Below are 15,392 nucleotides of genomic sequence, written 5' to 3'. Positions count from 1 at the left end.
GAAGTCATATAGCCTCACTTTCACCATATTCTCTTGGTCTACCGGACCCCTATCGATGCGCCTGTGCTCTTAAATAATTCATTCCTCAAATAGCTCTTGATCCAGTGCTCCTGTCCCTTGTGGCATAGTTAGTAGATGGCCCACGAGTTCCTAGCTGAGAGCTAAGGGGATGCTTCTTACAGACTGTTCACCAAGTCACATGCCTGGGTGGAATTGCATTTGCCTGGAGAAAGGGACAGGTTTTTCCTTTTCAAGAAGATGTCACCGTTATGCCGAGCCCTGTGCACTGAAAGGACACCTGTTTCTAAATCCTCAGTTTGGAAGGAGCACCTTTTTCTAATTTTCATAAAGGCACTGTGAAGACCAGCGGGAACCCTGATGGATCTCCCACTGTGTGTCAGACGTCAGTGACAAAGCCACGGGCAGGAGGGAGGTGGCCTCTGCCCTCAGGGGGTCTGCCTTCTATTGGGGAATGAAGACAATGAGTAAGAAAACACACAAATGAAACATTTTAAAAGGTAATTACAGATAGTAAACAGTGTTATGGGGGGAAAGGCCCTCTACCAGCACCTACCCTGTGCTGGTTGCTGGAGGCAGAGGCCAGAATCCAGAGGGCGAGGCTGCCGTGCTCAGGGCCACCACCTCTCAGGAGATGTCAGGCAGCAGAGGGATAAACAAGAGCAAACAGAAACCAGCTGTGTCCAAAAGGACTTGGCTCTCCATAAGGAGGGAATTCCAGACTGTTCAGGTGGAAGGACTTTAAGATGAAGAGTCTTATTTGCCCAGAATGCTTCGAATGCCTTACTGCCTGGAAGCAGAGGAATGGACAACAGATTCTAAGTTTACCCACCTCCTACTTGCCCTGTCATTCTTTGGAGTTTGAATTGTGAGTGTGGTCTGTGCGCTTGCGCGCACGCGTGTGTGTGTGTGTGTGTGTGTGTGTGTGTGTGTGTGTGTGTGTATTCCAGTGGAAAGGGAAGACACCCGACCTTCCCCAAAGATCCATAAAGATTTGTGAGTCTGGCCTGCACTCCGTTTAGGGAATGTTTCCATAGTCTTACAGCCTAAGAGGAAACCCACATGCACAAAGATACCCAAGAATCTTGGGAAACCAAACCAAATCAAAACTGTAACCGTGTCAAGCAAAGTAACAGTGTTGCTAGCAAGTTCCACGAGGTCAAGTGTTTTTGACAAGTTTGTTCACTGCCCCATCCCCAGTACCTTAAGCAGTGTCTGGCACATGGGAGAGTCACACTAAGTATATGTTAAATAAATAACTGGAAACTTTTATTTCCCTGAGCAATAGTTTGACAGAAAGGAAGGAGGAAAAGATTTGGGGGAGGGGGGATTAAAAACATTTAGAAAGGACGTTTTCATAGATGGATGGAATAGTATTCATAATAGTACTTAAGATCCCAGGAAAATGAGAGGGACATTATTAGGAAAAGGAACTTCTTTTTCTCCTTTTCTTTTTCAGTGTCAAATTGTACTCCATTCTGTTCAGAAGAAGGGTCAAGAGTGCTGGCTTCCACTCACCTTGCCACACTGAGAAACACCTGGGGGCTTCCTTTTGTGATTTGCCAAGTACATCCCATGGGCCACTCTGGGCTCCAGACATCTGGGTGGTAATGATGCTGGTGGGAGCGTTCTGCTTCCTGTGACTCTTTCTAGCTGTGTTTCGGGAAATTCAAATCTGTGAGGGCTCCGAAGCCCTGGCCCTACGATGCCAAGCCTCCTGATGAAAGCTGGGCACTACAGTCAAGCCGCTAGATGCCAAACATTCCCATAACAGGAGATGCCCAGACACCACCCCTCTGGTTGGTTCTGCTCTTAGTAAGCTTGCGTGCATTACGTGTGTTACCTTTAAAAGACACGAGAGCCCAATGCAGCAGCAGGATGGGCTGTGTCTCCAGAGGTCTGGTGGCCGTTGACTTCTGTGATTAGTGTTGTGAATGCTTCTTGTACTTGCAGGAAGCTCTATGACAGAGCGTAGAGATGAGACCCAGCGCTCCCCGGGTTAAGTGGGAAGACAGCAGGGCTTCCTTCTCAGCTGGAAACCATTGTCTCCATCCTGCCCCCAGTCAGTCTGTGGAGGTGGGCGAGGAGGAGGAAATGGTCTCAAGAGAGCATATTTCTGAGACCCCACTCCAGGAATTCCGATTTCTTGACTCTTCATACAGCAGGCACAAGGGGTTTTCCCAGCTGTCATGGCCAGCCAGCAGAGCCACGCCTAGAAGTGCTGATGGCAAGGCCTTTGGTTTGGAAGATCCTGCCTATCTGGAAGAGCAGCCAAGAGAAAATGTTGCTTGTGAGGCCTTTGAATGGGCTTGCTATATTCCTACACCCAGAAGCAGTTAGAGCTGTAAGCCAAATTCAAAGATAGAAATGAAGTGACTGGCCAAGATAAAATGGCTACTGGGAGGTTATTCTCGCTGCTTGGCTTTACGACTTGCTTTGCCAATGAAATGTGAGCATGCAGAAGCTTTCTATACTCAATGTGTGGTTCATCCTCTTAACTACCCACGTCCCTGAGACCAGCAATGGTCCATATAGACTCTATAGAGGATGCTCCACCAGCCCGGGTCCTAAAGTAAAGATGACATGGACACATGGTCAGAATCAACCCATCACGGACATGTAATACGAGCAAGATATGTCAGCATTTGTGTTGTAAGCCAGAGAAATTTGGGGATCATTTGTTACTGTGGCATAACCTAGCTTATCATGACTGATGCAAAGGCTACAACTAGAACCTGGCCTTCCTAATCTCAGTCAATGGTAATTAAATTATTATTTTTTGTCTGTGTATCACTTATCTTTTACCACATAACAAATTATTCCAAAATGTAGCAGCTTAAAGCAACACACATTTGTTAACACAGCTTTTGTGGGTCAGGAATCTGGGCATAGATTAACTGGGTCCTCTGCCTCAGGGCCTCTCAGGGCTTCCAGGGAGGTGTCAGCCAGGGCTGAGGTCTCATCTGAGGCTCAACTGAGGAAGGAGCCGCTTCTAAGCCCACATGATTGTTGGATGCATTCTGGTTCTCAGAGGCTGCTGGACTGCAGGCCTCAGAGCCTGGCTGCTTTGGGTCAGAGTTTCCCTTTGTTCTTTGCTATGTAGGCCTCTGTAACATGGCAGCTGACTTCACTAAAGCAAGCAAACCTAAAAGGCAACAGAGTCTGCTAATGAGATGGAAGTCACAATTTTTATAACCTATTCATGGAAGTGATATCCATCATTTTTCCCTTATTCTATTCATTAAAAGCAAATCATTATGTCCAGTCCACTCTCAAGGAGAGCATGCAAGGGGGTGAAAACCAGGAGGCAGGATCACAGGGGGCCATCCTTAGCAGCCTATCCACCAATTTGTTTTCAAAGGAAATGGTCCTTGAATGGAAGTGAGTAAAACCTCTGACATCTGTCAAGAATTAAACTGGCCCACTAACCAAAAGCCAGTTTCCGTGACTGAACATGTTCCTATTTGATCCATTTCCACTATGACTATGTATTTAGATCATGTTTTCTGTTAGATCCCAGTCCTTCTTGACAACAATCCACATATTCTCTTCCACTGTGTGTTCTGCTACTCTTAGGCTCTCTTAAGGTTGGGATCAGGCTTGCCCCAGGCATGGACACCCCTAGTTATTCCTTCTGAGGACAGAAAAGAGCCAACAGGAGCCAGTTATAAGAGACTGGCAGACTCTTAAAACATCTTAGCCAGGAAAGACACACAAGAGATCACTGAGTTCTCAATTACTGCCCCTCCCCAACCCCAAAACACGCCCCCCCCCCAGCCTTCTGCATGGCCTTCAGATGCCTTCTTTTAGTTTTCTCTTTCTTTCCCCATATAAGATGGTCCTTTTATCAACCAGCTACTGCTGAGAAACAAACAACCATGATGCCCCAGTGACATGCAACCATAGACATCCTTTCTTAGTCACGTGTCTGCAGCTTGGCCAAAGCAGCTCCGTGTCCCAGATGGAAGTCCTGCTGATCACCTAGGGTAGCTCTGCTCCTCATCTCTTTTATTTTCCTGGGGCCAGTGGGTTACCAGAGGTATATTCGGCTTATGGAAATGGCAAAAGCACAAGAGGGCAAGCCCTCCCCCGCACCCCAGCGCATTCCCAGCTCTCATGTGTACCATCTGCTACTATCTCATTGGCCGAAGCCAGTTAGTTACCTGGCCTAGCTCAAGGTCAAGGAGGGAAGGGGCTCCAATTGCCAGGAGGCCACATCTGGAGTGTGAATGTATTCATTACTATAGAGCAGTGATCGGCAAACTCATTAGTCAACAGAGCCAAATATCAACAGTACAACGATTGAAATTTCTTTTGAGAGCCAAATTTTTTAAACTTAAACTTCTTCTAACGCCACTTCTTCAAAATAGACTCGCCCAGGCTGTGGTATTTTGTGGAAGAGCCACACTCAAGGGGCCAAAGAGCCGCATGTGGCTCGCGAGCCGCAGTTTGCCGACCACGGCTATAGAGGGATGAAGAGTTGGGACCCAAAATTTAATGGAACGCACTCTTGCTTTTCCTTCACACCATGTTGATGTTTCAGACTTAGTATTGAAACACTTGGAGTGGAAATACAAGTGGTTAGGAGGAGGCAGATTTCTGCTTCCAGTCTTATCGGAGAGACAGGTAGATATTCAAAGAGAGTAAACTAAGAGGCACACCTATCAGGTGAATGGGACAGGGGGGTGGGGTTCTGGAGGGGGTTTTGAAACCAGAGCGAGGAGCAATCCATCCATTCCTTTCTCTGGGTCCTGGAGAGGCAACTTGGAGTCTGGCCAGGTTCTTCCCAGTGTGGGGCACACCCACCAGCAGGCTCAGGGGAGGTGCTTTTAGGTGACAGAGGGAGGTGGCGGCGTCTAGCTTTGAATCACCAGCTGGGAACGCAATTCCCTTTTCAATGATCTCCCCATCGTTCTGATTACAGGAAGGAGAAAGTTTCCTTCTGCAGTAGCATGAGTCTCACGCCTCTCTTATACCTGCTGATCTCCCTTTGTCACAGCTCCTAAACCTCAGGCTCGGGGGCTCGTTCAAGCAACAGTATCTGGCTAGAATGCACCAACACTGTTTTCTTTGGGTAGTGTTTAGATTAGTAAGTTTGTCTTCTATTTCTGGCAGATGGCACTAGTTTCCTGTTTACCATCATGACATCGAACTTCCTTTTAAAATAAATATAGTTAGCCCTGGCCAGTGCGGCTCAGTTGGTTGAGCGTTGTCCCGTGCACCAAGAGGTCACAGTTCAGTTCCCAGTCAGGGCACAGGACCAGGTTGTGGGTTTAGTCCCTGGTGGGGTGTATATGGTAGGTGACTGATTGATGTTTCTCTCTCTCTCTCTCCCTTACTCTCTCTCAAATAAAAAACAAAAAACAAAACAAAAAAAAACCACACCATGTAAATATAAATAAACCGAGTAGTTTTAAATGAAAATGTTAAGTGAATACTAGTTCAGGTGGCATGTAGAAATGGCAGAAATAATGGCTTGACCATGGTTAGCATTTGGTGAATAGCTATATATAGTAAGAGGAGAGTGGGGTGTGCTGCAGTGGGTCTAAGTTCAAATCCCCACTCAATCCCTCACATAGGGCCTTTGGGCAAGTTCCTTAGGTAGCTTCTCAGAGCCTGTTTTTCATGGACTGTTGTGTACACTGACGGTAATGTTTGTAAAGTAACTGGTGCAGAGTAAATGCTCAGCAAATGGCAGGACGGCTCCAGCCCCACCGAGATTGTGCATTCTGGGAGTCTCGGGTTTTCTCTGTCCTCTAGGTGGCTGTGAGGCAGGCAGGGGCCACCGTCCCTGCTGCTGGGTGGGTCCCTCCTGACCCTCCTCTGCAGTAGCCAGACCCCATTCTTGTTCCCTTTTATATGGGACCTCAGTTCAAATGAGCACCTTCCTGCCTCCTCTGCAGCCCTAAGGAGAATCTCTTACTTGGGAGATAGGCCTTGATTAGCCATAGAATTTCAGAATTAAAAGACATGTGACAGGTAGACACTAGATCTACTGGGAAACCTCAGGACCTGGGGCAGGGTGGTGGGTGGCCCTTTGGAGGGGCCTCAAACCTCACAAGGATCTCTCATTTAGACCCAGGAGAGCTTCCCAATGGGATGGGAAAAGGGCATCAGAAAACTTAAGCACGGCCTCCCAGCTGGTCCAGCATCTGAGCAATAAATGAGCCTTTCTGAAAAGGGCTTCTAAGTCTCATGTTAGTGGCAAGTCCATTGCCTTGTATTTGGGGGTGGGGGGGTGGGGGATGGTGCAAATAGCATTAACCTGTGGAACTAAAAGCTTAAAAATATTCTGTAATACGTTGTGGCCCTGTTTTGCAATTTCTTCAATTTTTTAATACAGAAAATCTCCCCTTCTCCTCTCTTCTCCTCCCCCTCCCTCCCGCCCCCCGCAGGTGGGGGAACCCAGGCGGGAAAGAAAGCCAGTACCTTCTTTTTTGTCATTTTCAGGGACAATAAATTCCAGGACTGTGGGTTCAAAGGCTATGGGTAGTGGTTTGTGTGAGTAGGGGGTCAGTGAATGGGGGACTCTGGAGGAATCCCAGGACTAGGTTCCCGGTGGCCCTGCCACTCCCAGCAAGGTCGGGCTATGTCAGATAATAAAAATGCCAGTAGCTAACATGTACTGAGCACTGACTATGTGCCAGGCACTGTGCGTGTGTTCTCAATTTCAGGCCTTACAACCGCCCAAGGAAAGCGGTCCCCGTGTGGAAAGAAGAGAGACCGAGGCAGGAAAGATTACAGGCAAAACCACAAAGCTAAGAAAAGTGTCAGAGAAGGGGTCCTAAAGCACGGGGTCTAATTCCAGAACCCTGTTCTTCCCCCTTCCCCAAGGGAAGAGAAGAGGGGGGAAGGGGAGGAAAGAGAAGAGAGGAGAGGCGAGGGAGCTGGGAACCGGGGAGGGCGAGCTCAACGAGGGGGACCCAGATCCAAGGAGTTTCCTTCCCACGTCTCCGCTTCCCGCAGCTACGCTACGGAATCCGCCCTAAACTTGGCAGCGCTGCGCAGGAAGCAGGCAGGGCTGGGGTGCCCTCCCAGGGCTCCGGCCTTTCTCTGCGGGGTCCCCCACCCACCTCCTGCGGCCCCTCCCACTCCGCTCTCCCGGCTCCTGACATCACGCCCCGGGAGGCGGGATCGGAGAAAGAGGGGGACGTGGGGAGGAGGCTCCGCGCCACCGAGAGGGAGGAGGGAGGGAGGGCGCGCAGTCCCAGCTCAGAGCTTCAAAACAGTCCGGCTACTTCGCCTCGCGCCCCAGCCCGTCGGTCGGTCCCGCCGCCAACGCCCGGTGAGTGGGGATTGTGCCCGGGGGCCGCGCGCCCCTCTTCGGGCTCCGGGCGGTGTGCGCCCGGGAAGCGCGCGCGCGGGCCCTGCACGTACTGGACCCAGGGGGATCCCTGCAGTTGGTAGGGAGCAGGGTGGGGTCGAGGCCCCTCCCTGCCGAAAATCCGCCCTTCCTCCGCCAGATTACGGGGACCAGGCTTCCCGCCGGTGCCCCACTCGCTCGGGACCCGGAATTCCACCTCCCCACCCCCGGACTTCTTCCTTCTCCGTGAGCGCCGGGGCAGGCGGGAAAAGTTTGGGGAGGAGTCCAAAGCTGCCCTCCTGTCGCGTGAGGGTCCACAGCGCCTCGCAGCACTGCCCCCCCCCGCCCCCTGCCTCCCAGAGCGCGCGGGACTGGCTGCGCCCAGGCCGGGTCAGTGGGTCGTGCGGAGTAGCGCAATCTTTTCGGCCCGGGCGGCGGCTCCGTTGCGCCCCCCTACGGCGTGGAGCTACTTTCTTAGGTCTGGGTCGGTGGAGGAGCCTCAAGGCCCTGCTTGGAGGACGCCTCCGCCCCTCCCCACCTTAACCTTCCTGGGGCTTTCAGGGCTTTTAGGGCCCGCCCATGGGTTCCAGAGAAAGAGGGATCGAGAGTTCAGGTGTGAATTATACAGGGTGCTGAACACACTCTCATGAGGTCCTCATTTGGGGCCCTCCTGGGGACCTCAAAGAGGGAGACTAGTCTTGGGCACCTGGACCTGAGGGAGGCCCCACAGAGGAAAGCCCTCCCTCCCAGGCCCCACAACCCACTCCTTACTTTGGGACGAGGCTGGCAGCTTAGTTTCAGGTTTGGGGTTAGGGGCACTGCCCCCTCCCAAGCTCCAAAGATGTGAAGGTGGGATTGGCGGTGGCGGTGGTGGTGTGATCTTGTAACTTATCTGCGTCGGAAATGCAGAGACCAGCCTGAAAAGTGACAGCCAATGGCCTTGGCGAGGGCCTTAAACGAGCAGCCCAAATACTGGGTGATTCCACTCCCATGAGGTGCCCCAGCACAGGCAAGTTCCTAGGCGCAGAAAGTAGAGTAGAGGCTACCAGGAGCTGGGGAAGGGGAGTGGGGATTATGGCTTAATGGGGGCAGAGTTTTTGTTGGGGCAGGTGAAAACCTTTTGGGTATAGATCGTGGTGAGGGTTATACGACATTGTGAATGTATTTAATGCCACTGAATTGCACACTTGTAGGTGGTTAAAATATTATGTATATTTTATCATAATGGTTTTTAAAAGCCTTCAGCCACTTCTGCCCTGAATCGGTTAGAAGTCCCAGAAGCGCTCACTGTTGCTGGCCACTTCTCCCTGGAACTTGGCCTTGGGATGAGGAAGTGGACGGAGGATGAGGAAGGGGCTGGAGCCTGGTTTCCCCAGGAGTCCTCAGGGACAGAGATGGAAACCAAAGCTGGCGGAGCCTTTGCGGCGCTGGGCGCCCACGCGCTCCCGTTCTCCCAGAGCCTCTCGCTCCTAGATGCGGAGCCTGGCTGAGACTGCCAGTCAGTATTTCAGGTCCCTGAGCTAGGAATGCCCAGAGCCAGACTTGGAACCTCCACCTGCACCCTCTCCCCTGCAAGACCTCCCCTTTGCTCCACCTGGAGATGTCCAGGTGGGTTGTGGGGAATGGGGGAGACCCTTCTGGGGAAATCAGGGCCCAGATGCCAAGCCCACAGCCTAGGGAGGGGTGTGGGGGTGGCAGCAAGGTGCAGAACCTGTTTTCCCACTGCGGGTTTTGGATCTGCCACCTCTACCCCCGCCTGGACTTGGGGAGTGGGGGTGGGAGGCCGAGAGCAGGCCACACAGCCTGGAGCTGCCTCTGTTCCTCCAGTGAGGAAATTTTGATTCGCCTGAAATCCCGAGACAGGTGTTTGTGCCTCAGAGGTGGCCAGCGGGGTGGGTGAGGCCAGGGCCAGGCAGGGAGCTTGGGAGCTGACACTGTACTTCCCCACCCAGAGGGGAGGGGCCGTGCCCTCTCTGGAGAGCTGGCAGGGCCCCAGATCAGGGCACAACTCTTGAGGGTCAAGCAGGTCTCCCTGGCATCTAATTGTAAATACAGGGTGCATCCATTCAGTCCTCCCTGCCACCCCCTTCCCACTACACGCACAAGTCATTTGTAAGGCCCTTTCTTCCTGGAATGTAAGCGTGTTTCACCTACATATCCTTTCTCTGTCTCACACGACATCTCTTTCCCAGGAGCTAAAACCGCGTGCATGTGGCACACTCTCCATTTCCCAGCTACGGGCGATGGATTGAGAGGCAGGCTCAGCTGGCCAGTGTTTCATCCCAGGCACATGCCGCCCTGCCCTCTGGGGCCTTCCTGGCTGACGGGGGCAGAGTGAAGGCCTCTCTTTGTCATAGTCAACCCCGCCAGACATGGCCAGGAAGGGAAGTCTGTCGAGACAAAAACATAGGAATGCCTTTCCAGGCCAGATGGGATGGCAGTGGACTGCTGGCTGGTTGGCGGGGTTTGTTTGGGAGGCAGGAGTCCAGCCACCTTCCTGGGGGGGGGGGGGGGGCAGAAAATTGTGTGTGTTGCAACATGTGGTTGCTGCACCGGCTCTGTGGACAAGTGGGGCCTCTGACATAAGCTCTGGAGCTAACGCGGGGTGGGGGTGGTGGCAGCATCACCCAAAGGTGAAGTGGGGTCCCCGGCATTGGGACTGGGGAGCAGAACCCTTCCAGAAGAGGCAGTTAAAGGTCAGGTCGGCGGCCGGACTCCTGTGTGGGAGCCCCTCGGGGATGTCTTACTGGGTTTGGAAAAGCGGGCGATTGGCAGCAGCAGCTGGAATGGGGAAAGAGGACAGCTGGCGCCATAGCCAGGACGAGAGGCCTGACTCTGTGTTGTTGGCTTCAGCTTGTCCAGGGAAGGAATGGGGGCCTGGGAGGGGTGTGGCTGGAAGAGGAGGCCCCCATCCCCGCCCCCCCCCCCTCCCGCCCCCAGGAGTGGTGCAGCCTGGCTTCCCGCAGGAGTTACTTAAAGACTGCAGTTTCGGCAGGACCAACTTTGGCGGGAATCGGCAGATGCATCTGGCTCTTGTTAGGAACGGCCGAAGGGGGAGGCTAAAAATATCTGAGGCAGAGCTGCCACCCAGCGTGAGCGCAGGGCTGGTAACCTGATACCCCCGGTGGGGGCGCTGGTGGCGACTGTGACGTTGTTCTGTGCCAGTCACTTGGGCTCTCCCAGGCAGCAGAGCCTTAGGTGGACTCCTGGAAGGGGTAAGAGCGCTCAGCATGCAGGGCAGCCATGGAGCGAGATCGGAGAGTTTCAGGGGCACAGCCGCCTTAGATCATCCCGTTGTGACAGCAGCAGGGCCACTCCGAGAGGTGGAGTGACTTGCCTACAGTCACCCAGCACTTGGCTGCAGGTTCATCTCTGTACCAATGTAGTAAGATCTGTAAGACACGGTTGAATCTTTTTAAAAAGAGCAAAGCAATATGTGGGAAAATATGCTATTTATATAGCAACAAACAAGTACTAGTTGTATTTCATCTGTATTCCTGTAACTCATACGTATTACGTGTATACAAAGAAAGATGTCTGCAAGGATTTATCAAAATAGATTGAAGTGGTTGCCTCTGGTGAGAGGTGTGGAAGGCACGGGCACAGGGACTCCACTCTTATCTACAACAGAATATGTTCATGGGTTACTTGTGTACCTGAAGTTCAGTAATAATATAGGGCATTTTGCAGGGGTGAGGGTGGGGAGCTTTAGAAGATGGGCTGCATGGTGGAGGCTCTGGACAGAGTCTAGGTAGGGCTGTGCAGTAATGCAGGGACACGTAATGGAAGCTTAAAGCCGGAGGTGCCATCCAGTCCCCATGGAACGTTGCTCTCATTGTGGACACCTCATGGGTATGATGGGTTTCCCATCTGGGGTCTGGGTGCTGTTATTAGACAAGTGGCAGGCGGGGGCAAAGAGGAGCAGTGAGTACCCTTGGGGTGTGTTAATAGCGCCACCATGAGGTCCTCGGCAGGGTGTCCTGGAGACCACTGGGAGTCTGAGCTGGGAAGAGAATTCGGAGACAGACCTGGGTCTGCTTGGTGTTTGAGAGCAGGGAAGAATGACTTAGATTTTGCCAGTTTTTGTTTGTTTTTTAAAATATATTCTTTATTGATTTCAGAGAGGAAAGGAGAGGGATAGAGAGATAGAAACATCAATGATGAGAGAGAATCATTGATCAGCTGCCTCCTGCATGCCCCCTACCGGAGATTGAGCCCACAACCCAGGCATGTGCCTTTGACCGGAATCGAACCTGGGACCCTTCAGTCTGCAGGCCGGTGCTCTATCTACTGACCCCAACCGGCCAGGGCAGATTTTGCCAGTGTTATCAGCAGCAATGAAAATAATGATCCTGCTGTTATTATGGCATTTATAGGATGCAAAGCAGTGTACTGGCCACGTGCTTTACAACCTTTACCTCATTTAAAGTGAGTAACCACGCCCTGAGGTAGGGACTCTTATCCCTGCTCTATAGATTTAAAAAATGGAGTCCTAAAAATGTGGCTTAAACACACACCGTGACTGTGTTGAGATTTGAATCCAAGTCCGTGGACCCCACAGACTCTGTTCCATCAGACGTACTTCGGTCCCGTCCCTCTCTTTAAAAGCAGACGTGTGTGCTCTCCTCTTGAAGCAGCCCTGGTCCTTTGGGCCAGGAAAGTTCCTTGCTGCAGATGTTCTGGTGAGTGCCCGGGAGACGAGCATTTCTCATCCAGAGGCGGCCATCTCGGCCCTGAAGGTCCCGCAGTAGCCCGATCAGACAGAACAGGCGCCCACCCCCAGGAGAAATCCTGCTTTCGACGGGAACCCCCCGTCCACATGGCATTGGGTTCCATTGTTTCTGATGGTCTTTGCGTAAGAGAGGCCAGAGCTGCAGGTGCGGGGACCCGCCTGTCGAGTTCACAGGATGTTTCCAGCACCCAGCACAGAGCTAAGCATGCACTAAGCGCTTAGTAGATCTCTGTTCACCTGACTAACTGATAGAAGGAATCACCCTGGGTCTTAGGCAGCTTCCTGCTTTCCAGCCAACCCCAGTGAGGGGCCAGCCAAAGGCAGCAGGGGAGGGGGAGGGGAAGGTTTGGGGAAAGGTTGGGGACCGTGAGAGAGAATTAGGATCGGCAGCTGTTCCCTCTCCCTCCTGCCATTGGCTCTGCCTGGAGCCGCGACAGGCCCAAGCGGTATGGTCAGTGTCCATTTATATCAACATGACATGGGGTCACATTCTTCTAAGACCAGAAGAGGCTTAATCTTCGACACGCTCAGAGTGTGGTCTGCACACCCACAGGCTTCTGGAGGTGAATTATGTGCAGGCAGTGCTCAAACTGCAGCACGCTCATACTTATTTTAAAGTATATTACTAAAACGTCAGTCATTGGCAAGTGATACGGATTTTCCATTTATGGCATAAGACACATTTTAAAGGGACTCCAATTAAACTGATGTGCTCTAATGATAATTCTGGGCAATGAACAGTACAGTTGGTACACAGACAGACAGAAAGGATAATGGTGGCCGTGTTGACACTATTGGTGTCCCACCTGGTCCCCTTGGCTGGCTGAAGGGCCCACCACCTACCCCCACCCCCAGCTGTGATGCTCTCAGCTTCCCCTTCTCCTGAGAATTTCAAGAAGCCCCTGACCCAGAGATGTCTGGGAAGTTATGCGCCCGCTCCCTGGGAGTGAGAGGAGGACGCTGAGCCTTCCTCTCCGTCCGCTCCCTGGAGGTTCTTCAGTCTTCACCCCCTCCCTGTTCAGGGGCTTCCTGGATGCTGGGCACTGTGCTGGGCATCAGGGACACAGCAGTGACCAAACAGACATAAATCCCTGCCCGCGGGGCGCTTCCAGTCTAGGGGGACGAGACTAAAAAAGTGAATAGAGAGCAATAGGGAAATAGCAGATGATGTTCAGCGGTTTGAAGAAAATAAAACAGGAGTCACTTCGCTAGGATGGTCTGGGAAGGCTTCTCTAAGAATGGGGACTTTGGAGTTGATGCTGAACACAGAGAAGCAGCTAGACACCCCAAGATCTAAGAACGTCCCAGAAAGGGAGTATTGCTCAGCAAACATCCTGCTGCCCTGAGTGGGAAGCAAGCTCGGTCATTTGCGGAGAAGGAAGGGGCACTAACTAAGGTTTGGGGTACTAGCCCATCCCCGATTTCTTTTGGCCACTCTGTGAGGGCCGGGACTGGGTGGTCCATGCCCTCATGTCCTCGAGTAGTGCCTACTGTATACTCTCTGTACTCAGGACACCCTGGAAAGTGAGGGGCTGGCTCAGTCGCAGGCCTTGGGTGTGGGTGGTCGGTTGAGGGTGTGGGACGAGGATGTCTGGCCTCTGGGCCGTGCGGCTTCTACCTTCCCTTTCACACCAGGGCTGCCAAGGGCTCTCAGGTGTCCTTGTGTGTCAGCCCCAAGGGCATGGAGGTGTTGAAATACCAGCCCCCAGGAAACTCAGAACTCCCCCATTTTATTCTCTGAAATCTCTTTTTAAATGAGTTTTTTCAAGCGTACAATTCAGTGTGTTTTAGAGGCGCCGCAACCAGGTGTGACCATCACCAGCGTCCATTTGGGAACATTTCATCGCCTCATAAAGAAACCCTTTCGATATCCCACCCTATTTTCCCATCCCCCTCAGCCCTGGTCAGTCACTAATCTTCCTGTCTGTATAGCTTTGCCTCTTCTGAACATTTTATATAAACAGAATCATACACTAGGTGGCCTTTTGAGTCTAGCTTAGTTCACTTCGTGTAATATCTTCAAGGTTCATCTATGTTGTAGCATATCTATTAGACTTGTTATGACCTAAGTCTGTTACATTGTATGGACTTAACACATGTTGTTTATCCATGCATGAGTGGATGGATGGATGGGTTGTTTCTACCTTTTGGCCATGGTCAAATGTATACAGCTGCTGTATACATTTGTGCAAGTTTTTGCTGGACACGTGTTTTCATTTCTCTTGGGTACATACCTAGGAGTAGCAGCGCTGGGTCCTGTGGTCACTCTGTGTAGTTGTTTGAGGAACAGCCAGACTGTTTGCCATAGTGGCTGCACCATTTCACAGTCCTACCTGCAGTGTAAGAGCATTCTCATGTCTTCATTTTCACTCAATGCCCCGTCCTGTCCTGGTTCCCTACGAAGCTTCCACTGGTGCAGGTCTAGAGCAGCTCCTGAGTTCGGGGCTCCTGGATCTAAGTGAGGCCCCCCTGAAGGTCTTGGGACAGGCTGGGCGTGGAAGGAAGGGAAGGCCTGTGCTCTGTGGTTTCCTGGGAGGGGACCACCGGAGGCAGAATTGGAAATCAATGGATTCCTGCAGGGTGGGGGTCGTGATGCTGGAGTGATTTCAGGTGGTGCAGGATACGACATTAAACAATGTTAAATCGTTCAGGGAGAAAGTGGTTCCCCCTTTTTTTTTTTTTTTTTTTTTGTCTTTAAATGTTTTTATTCCATCAAAGGGAAACTTTGTTGCTGCTAAACTCTTGATGCCTCTTTGACTCTAGTTTTGTTTTGTTTTTTCTTTCACCAGACAGGGCAGGTCTTCAGCTCAGCCCTTCTGCAGACAGCAGCATTGAACCAGAACTTGTGAATTTTGGAGGGGTTAGCGGAGGGGCCATTTATTTTACAGTCAATCTCAATCTCTATTTGTGGCAAGTGGTGCCGAGTTTCCGTTTCCCAGGAGCCAGATTTCTTTTTCTTTTTAACTGGTTTGGCTCAGTGGATAGAGCGTCGGCCTGTGGACTCAAGGGTCCCAGGTTCGATTCTGATCAAGGGCATGTACCTTGGTTGCGGGCACACACCCAGTAGGGGATGTGCAGGAGGCAGCCGATCGATATCTCTCTCTCATTGATGTTTCTGGCTCTCTATTTCTCTCTGTAAAAAAATCAATAAAATATATTTTTAAAAAATTAAAAATATGTTTTTATTGATTTCAGAGAGAGGAAGAGAGGGATAGAAACATCCTATATAATAAAGAGCTAATATGCTAATTAGACCGAACAGCTGAACGAACGACCATCCCAACGACCTTCCAGATGAAGCCGGGGCTGCGAGGGGCTGTGAGGGCCGGCCAGGGCTGT

The 15,392-nt window shown here is 51.6% G+C and overlaps 1 protein-coding gene across 1 annotated transcript in view; it reads left to right on the top strand.

The window, feature by feature from the left end:
* Positions 1-7,053: 7,053 nt before the first annotated feature.
* Positions 7,054-15,392, top strand: part of EMP2 (epithelial membrane protein 2) — a 35,154-nt gene continuing 26,815 nt past the window's right edge. Inside the window, exon 1 of the mRNA XM_008141593.3 lies at positions 7,054-7,303. The gene's annotated coding sequence lies outside the window, so the exon portion shown is untranslated. The remainder of the gene's footprint in view (positions 7,304-15,392) is intronic.

This window comes from Eptesicus fuscus, chromosome 4, assembly GCF_027574615.1.
Source record: "Eptesicus fuscus isolate TK198812 chromosome 4, DD_ASM_mEF_20220401, whole genome shotgun sequence".
NCBI lineage: Eukaryota > Metazoa > Chordata > Mammalia > Chiroptera > Vespertilionidae > Eptesicus > Eptesicus fuscus.
The sequence above is the reverse complement of the archived record's forward strand: the minus strand, read 5'-3'. Positions and strand labels throughout refer to the sequence as shown.